Source organism: Osmia bicornis, chromosome 7 (assembly GCF_907164935.1).
Source record: "Osmia bicornis bicornis chromosome 7, iOsmBic2.1, whole genome shotgun sequence".
Lineage (NCBI taxonomy): Eukaryota > Metazoa > Arthropoda > Insecta > Hymenoptera > Megachilidae > Osmia > Osmia bicornis.
Genome location: NC_060222.1, coordinates 11,209,884 through 11,217,346, shown reverse-complemented (window position 1 = coordinate 11,217,346; position 7,463 = coordinate 11,209,884).

The window sequence follows — 7,463 nt, the reverse complement described above, 5'->3', positions numbered from 1 at the left end:
GTGGATCTCATATGACTTTCTTATAGGAGTGTCTGGCTTGGTTTAGCACCTATATGCCTTTTCTATTAATTGGTATGAAAGGGGGTTTAATGGAACTGCATCATTTAAACTGACTATGGTATGAGGAGTTTAATTAATTATCTACATCGGTATACTTATTAAATTGATTATATTTGGAGTGTTTTCGTTACATATTATATATACACATATGTTCATAGTAATTTTGATCTATTGTAGTGTAGTTTAGTTTTCTTGTACCTTTATATTATGATTTAGTTGTAATATGGTTGTATGTGGGGTTTATTATTGATTAGTTTTCACCACGCGCTGTATTGCATCGACTTACCTGTATCAGTATTAATATTTATACCATACTTATCGGACCGGTATTATAATCCAGTAACAATCTAATCTACTCAATTTATAACTATTTGAATTGTTTGGTCTGCCTTATAGTTTATTCCGATTTAGGTCTCATGTGCTCCCCATATTATATCAGATGGGTATTCTCTTCTCCTGTTATCCGTTAATTACACTCTACCTCCACTTCCATTGGCTGGCGTTAGGGCTTCCTGCAAATAGACTAGGATTATGTTACATTTTACATTTAATACTATGGTTAATTTCTGATGTTAACAGTTCTGTCTCTTCCTATTATTCTCATTATGAGGTATATGTTGCTACTTATCTTTATTGATGATTTGCTCGCAATAATTTCTAATTGTTTTTTATTGCCTTTGATTGTACACCATCATGTTCGCTTGCCAACCACGTTGAGGTTGTGGTCGCGTAAATGTTCATGCCAGTAAATTTAAGTAACTTAATAGTTTCAGTGAATGGTTTCAATTATTAGTATTACATTATGCTCACCTATTTATTTTCTTCCCAGCTTACTTTCTGGTTATACCCTATATTCTATATTTTATACTGTACCTTATTTACCTTTACCTCTGATAATAATTGGTAGCTATGTTATGTTATGTTTGCTTCTCTTCTCCCATGGCTGGCTTGCTATTTGCAATCTGTCTGGCGACTTTATTTTACTTTACGGTTCACATCCTTGGTTTATTTCATCTCAAATTTATGGTTTATCTTAAGTTTAATTTTATGTGATTATATTGTGCGCTAGTGTTGAATGTTAAATATCCCTCTTCTGCTATTTGGCTGCTCGGCTGTATGTATGTATGTTTGACGTTTTAGGTTTTGGAGGTTTTGTTGGTTGTTTGAGAATCCGCTCAGCCATGATGGCGCTCACGGTCGATCGATTTATCGATCGGGAGTCGACCATCTAGGTGACGCGTGAGCAGGGGTCTTCTCGCGGGCTCGCGCGCAACGACGCCATTAAAGATCACGAATCGATAACCGGCACACGTGCTCATCAGCTCACCAGTTTTTACGCAGAGATCAAGTGAAGTTCAATCAAAAGATCACCAGAAAGGCTCACACCTTGACCCAAGGAATCCGCAGCAACTCGAAGTGCAACCGGATTGCGACAGGTACTGCTCAATTACAACACGTTCATTATTCACGCGAGCCGGGAACCACGTGTCGACCACACACAGGTTCACGGGCTAAATCACAGCAGCGGGCTGAATTTATATAATTAACAGCGCTCTTAGTTCATTGTCAACACTCAGAAATTGGCATGTTCAAAGCTAATTGTTCATTGTAAATTCATACAACGACATAATTCATTGCCTTTGTGTTCAATTGTTCAATTCAAGCAGACGATTCAACTTTGTATTTGTGCGCTCAAAAATTCCTCAAATCATTGTCAAATCGGCGTTCAATTTAAGACTGATCAGCATTGCAATTTTATAGTTTAACATTATCAAATAAATTTGTAACACCATCCAGCAAGAGTCATTTATTTCCGGCGCAATCCTTCCGGGATTTCCATCAATCCCGAACATTGGTCATTTGCTTATGTACAGTTCACATATGCTCGCTTGCCTGCTTGCGTGCAATACTACTTATGTTTACTTCACAGTTTCTCACGTTCTCATATTGCTTACTGTTTCTTTTACTGTTAACTATTCATTAACTGCTCTATTGCATTAGATGCATTAGATGCATATATATATTTATTTCCCGTTGTATTTGTGATTTGATTTAACCAGTTTTAGTATGTCTAGTATATTTAGTATGCTTATTATGACAGCTGTTATTGAATGTATGGGCTCCTCTGTTCTATTCATGGGCTTCTTGTGCTTATTAATTCCTATTCATTATTCATTATTTATTTATTCATTCACTCATTCATTTATTTATTTATTTCTTCATTTATTCTTTACTCATTATTTATTCATTATTTATCGTTGCATATTTGGGGCATTCGAAGCGCTATTCGAAGCGCTGGTCGAAGCGCTATGCTTGTCATGAGCGTGTGTGTGTGTGTGTAAAGTATGTATGGGACAGGTCATCGAGGATTGCAGCCTACTAAGATGTGGCACAGTCAACCGGGGAAAGGACTCTCCCCGGGCCCTGGCTGTGCTGAAGAGCAAGCCCTGTTAAAACAGGTGAACACATGGCGCGACCACCCGTTGAGCAGGATCTCCGGTTCCTGGTCGTGGCCGAAGAAAAATGGCCTGTCCTCGTGGAAGGTCAGGTGGGCGTGATGACATCTAGGATAAGCCACATCATCATTATCAACCAACCATGGTGGACGAAGATGGACACGGTCAGCCGTGGAGATACGATGTCCCGGTTCCTGGCCGTGTCGAAGAGCAAGCTCCTGCCCTGGTAGGTGAGCACATGGCGCGACCACCCGGGATGGGCTTACTTCGGTTCCTGGTCGTGGCCGAAGAAAAATCCTGTGCCTTACCGTGCAGGTTGAAAATGTCCTACCGCTGGATCGGAGGTGCAACGGCGTGGATCCGCAGATGCCCCATGTGCCTAGCGCATGGCGTTTTTGCGGGCGGCCGCAATAACGCGAAATGCGTTGAAGTTCCGATGCGTCGTTGTGGCTATACGCTGGTATTCCTTTATGAATTCTAACGAGTGAAAAGGTGCCGGCGGCCCACGTTAGGGGAGAGGTTATAGTGGATAGTATGAGCAGCCTCGAGAGTGCCCACTCTGGGCTGCCCGTCTAGGTCGCCCCTTCAGGGCTGTGGCCTACTCTTGGGCTAAACTCAACCCATAAGTGTTGGGTTGCCAGGTTGCCCCCTTCTGGCGTTGCCTCTTTGGGTTTGCCCTCACCTCACGGGCGCCAGGCTGCCCCTTCAGGGCGGACATGAGTCCCATACTGCCCGGGTCCCCTCTAGCCGAATACACGAAATGGGGAAACAACCCGCGCGTGCGCAACCGCATTTCCTCTTCCAACTGAACAAAAAAAAAAAAAAGAAAGAAAGGTTTCAGGTGGACCCACGGACCTGGCCAAGTGTGCTGGCTGGGCGGGGAGGTGATACCCCGACGTGGCGCGTCCCCACGTGGCGGATAGGGGAATGCTCGCCATGCACGTTTCGGTGTGCATGGAGGGTAGGAGTGAAATAAAATAGCTCCCACGGACCAAACACAAAGGGAAGGAAAACGCATCAAAACCTCCCCTGTGACTGGGGGATAGAATACAGACACGGTAACCCCGGCCTGTCGTACAAGGCGACTGAAATGGGGGCGTTTGCTGCTGTCGAAGTAGCCTCGCAGATGACCCGGGGCGATGCCGGTGGGGTCTACGTATCGTGGCAGGGCCTCCCTTGCCGGTAAGGCCTGGGTCGGAGAGGCAAAAAGGTGGCTGCAGCGTCGTTCAGTTCTCCAGGGGCCAGGCTGCGTGGTGGTCGGGTGCGGGTAGCGGAGTGCCCAAGAAATTACACCGTAACCCAGTGGTCACGTTTCGCTGGAACGGGGGGCCAGCCTTCATTGGCCGGCCCGTGAGGGTGACAACCGCTATAAAAATCTCTAGCCCCAAGCTGCGGTACGCGGTGTGAGGGCGCCCCTGCAGTCAGCGCCAGGGGTGGCTGATGGGTCTCTAGCGGCCAACCCCGGAGTATCTGGCGACCCTCCGGGAGTACTAGCCTTACCCGGGTAAGGCGGCTCTGCCCGGGTGGACCCACAGACCGACCCACTCGTGGGAACACTATGGATGACTTGAAACTAAAAACGCCAACAACAACAACAAACACTGGACGGGCCGTACCGATGACGACTGCGGCTGTTCAACAGGACGCGAGGCGGGAAACGGGCGCGGAGGATATGGCGCAACCCAGCACTAGCAGGGTAACGGATGCGCGCCGCCTATCCGTCCGATTAACTAGGGCGGATGTGGAGTGGCCTCCCCTGAGGCCGGTACGAGGAGGGGCCGGCGTTTCCCCGGCGGCGTCCGATGCCCCCGCATCCAGAGAGAGTGCGGTAGACTTGGACTCGGACGAGTCACTCTCCTCGGCAGTATCTCTGGAGGCACCGCGCACGAGCAAGAGGGGTCGCCCGCCGACCACGGACCAGTACGTGTGGCTCCCGGCGGCTAAGCAGAGAGTCCTGGATGTCCAGCGCCGGGAACTTGACCTGCTGGAGGGGAGGAGGGTGCTCGATCCTAACGAGGACCCTGTAGAACCGAGTCGGGGTAGCAGGTCCCTCCCGGACCCTGAGGACCTGGCGGAGGAAGTCAAGTCCCCACGCGCGACCTTATTGCGCAGTCCTTGGAGTTCTGTCGCGACGTCGACAAGGTCGCGTGCATCTCCAAGGGGCTGAAAGGGACATTTGTTCGCAAGCTGAGGATGGCCTCCCGCTTCCTTAAGGCCATCCACACGGAAGCGGGAATCAGGGCTGCACCTGCCAGGGCCGATAAAGAGGTGAAGGAGCTTCGCTAACAGCTCAAGCTTCGGGAGGAACAAGTGGCTGCCCAGGAGGCCCAAATCAACATCCTGCAAAATAGCCCGGCAGACAGAGAAAATAGCCCGGCATGCAGGGTCGCTGCCACAGAGGTGCTGGCGCCTGAAGGCCCCGGCGCACCCAAAAGGTCGGTGAGGCCCGGCTCGCCGTTATCTGGCGATGAGGCGGGCAGGAAAAGGAGGAAGGACGCAGTCGAAGCTTTCGACTTACCGTCTTGCCCGACTGAATGTCCCGTGGCAAGTCCCAATCCCAGCTGCTGCACCTGGAAAAGAGGAGGGGAAGGTTGGTGGCCTCAAGCCAGACCTAATGAGGGGATTTGCGGCTCTCCTCCAAAAGGGCCTATCGGGGCTCCGGGCGGAGTTCAAAGCCGCTATTGCAGCCGTCCAGCCCCCGCCTGAGAGGGCGGAGCATGTTAAGGAGGGAGCTGCGGCTGCGACCATCCCCACTGCATCGAGGAAGGAAGCTGAGAGGCGGGTGCGGAATAGGACCCTGCCTGCCACGGAGCAGTTGCCGGGGCTCTCCTCAGCACCCGATCAACCGGCATCATTTGTGGAGGCTAGAATGGCCCGGATTGTCGAAGAACATCGGAGGACGGCGGATGGGATCTGGGTGACGGTGGTCGGCCGCCGCGCTAAAGCTGCAGAGAAGAAGGCGGCAGCGGCCAAGGCCCCTCCCTCCCAGAGCTCCAAGGTGGTTGCCCAGAAGGGGCAGAAGAGAGGGGCGGCACCGGCGGTTAAGGGGCAAGGGGCCCAACCTGCCAGGCAGAAGGCCCCCCGCCCTCCTCGTACTGCGGCGATCACCATCAACCTGGCTGCCGAGGCTCAGGTCTCATACGCCGAGGGCATGCTCATGGCCCGGGAGCGGGTCAAGTTGGAGGAGCTGGGCATCACGGCGTTGATGCGCAGAAGAGCTCAGACCGGTGGCTTGGTCCTCGAGGTACCTGGGGAGGACAGGACGGAGAAAGCTGCCAAGTTGGCTGACCGACTCCGCCAGGTGTTCAGTGGCACCGAGGTGAGGGCTGCCCGCCCCATAATAATGGACGAGGTTAGGGTGACCGAGTCGTCGAGATCGGCGGAGGTGGCGGCCGCATTGGCCGCTGCGGAGGGTTTCTCCGCTGAAGAAATTAAAATGGGGGAGATTCGCACCTCCCCCCAAAGGATGGGGACTGTCTGGGCGAGATGCCCTCTAGCGGCACTCAAAAAGTTATCCGCCTCTGGGAGGGTTCTGGTCGGGTGGTCCTCGGCCAGAATACAGGCGCTACCACCGCGGCCATTGCAGTGCTATCGCTGCCTGGAAAGAGGGCATGTTAGGCAGCGATGCACCTGCGAAGCTGATAGGTCCGACCGCTGCTATGCGTGCGGAGAGTCGGGCCACGTGGCCAGCAAGTGTAGCGCCACCCCGCGGTGCCCCCTCTGTGCGGACCTGGGGCGGCCCGCGGTGCATCGATTGGAGGCCAGAGGTTGTGCCCCCTCCTCCTCCCAGAGGATGAAGAAGAGTGCCGTTGAAGGGGCAGGAACAGCACCCAAGGAACAGGCATCAAGGACCAAGCCTGCGGAGTCGAAGAAGGGGGGCAAGAAAAATCCCCCTGCCAAGTCGGCGAGTAAAAATGCCGCGGAGGCGGCTCGTAAAGCATAGGTATGGGGCCCAAGGGCCCTATACTTCAGGCCAGCTTGAACCACTCGGCCAGGGCTCAGGACATGTTGTTCCAAACCCTGGCCGAGTGGAAAGTTGTGTTGGCGGTGGCCGCGGAGCCGTACCCAGCCCTCGACAGACCAGATTGGTTCGGGGACGAGGACGGCTCCGTGGCGATTATTGGCACCGCAGTACCCCCACACCCCGCCCCACTGGAACGGGGCCGGGGGTTCGTCGGCGTGCTGTGGGGTGATATAGCGGTGGTGGGGCTCTATGTCCCTCCCAGATGGCCTCTCGTGCAATATGAACAGTACCTGGGCCGGGTGGGGGACTTTGTCTCCCGTTGTTCCCCCCGGCCAGTGCTAGTCTTCGGGGACTTTAATGCCCATGCGTCATTTTGGGGCTCCCCGAGGACACACGCGAGAGGCAGGGTGGTCGTAAATTGGGTGGCGGGGTTAGGATTCCACCTGCTCAATGTGGACAACGTTAGCACCTGCGTGCGTGTCCAGGGGGAGTCTATGGGTCCAGGTGTCCAGGGGGAGACGTGCTGATGGCTGCAGCCCTCGCTCTGGCCTCGCTGCCAACACCTGCCGGGCCGGTCGCGGACATTGGGGAGGAGGTAGAATGGTTCCGGGGAGCCATGAAGGCGGTGTGCCACGCCGCCATGCCCTGGGCCAAGAACCTCCCCAGGCGGGCCGCCTACTGGTGGACGGGCGAAATTGGTGATCTGAGACGAGATTGTTTCGCAGCCCGTCGCCAGTGGCAAAGGGCCCGCAGAATAAGGACATTCCGCGACCCAGCGAGGGAGGAGGACCTGTACGGGCAGTACCGAGTTTTGGAGACTGCCCTACTCTGCCCGACTCTCTCCAGAAGGACCCATGCGGGCGTCCATACAAAATGGTGATGGGCAAGCTTAAGCCCTGGGCGCCCCCGGTCACGGAGAACCTCGACCCCCAGTTTTCGGGACGGGTAGTCGACACTTTGTTCCCACGAGAGAGGAAACACCC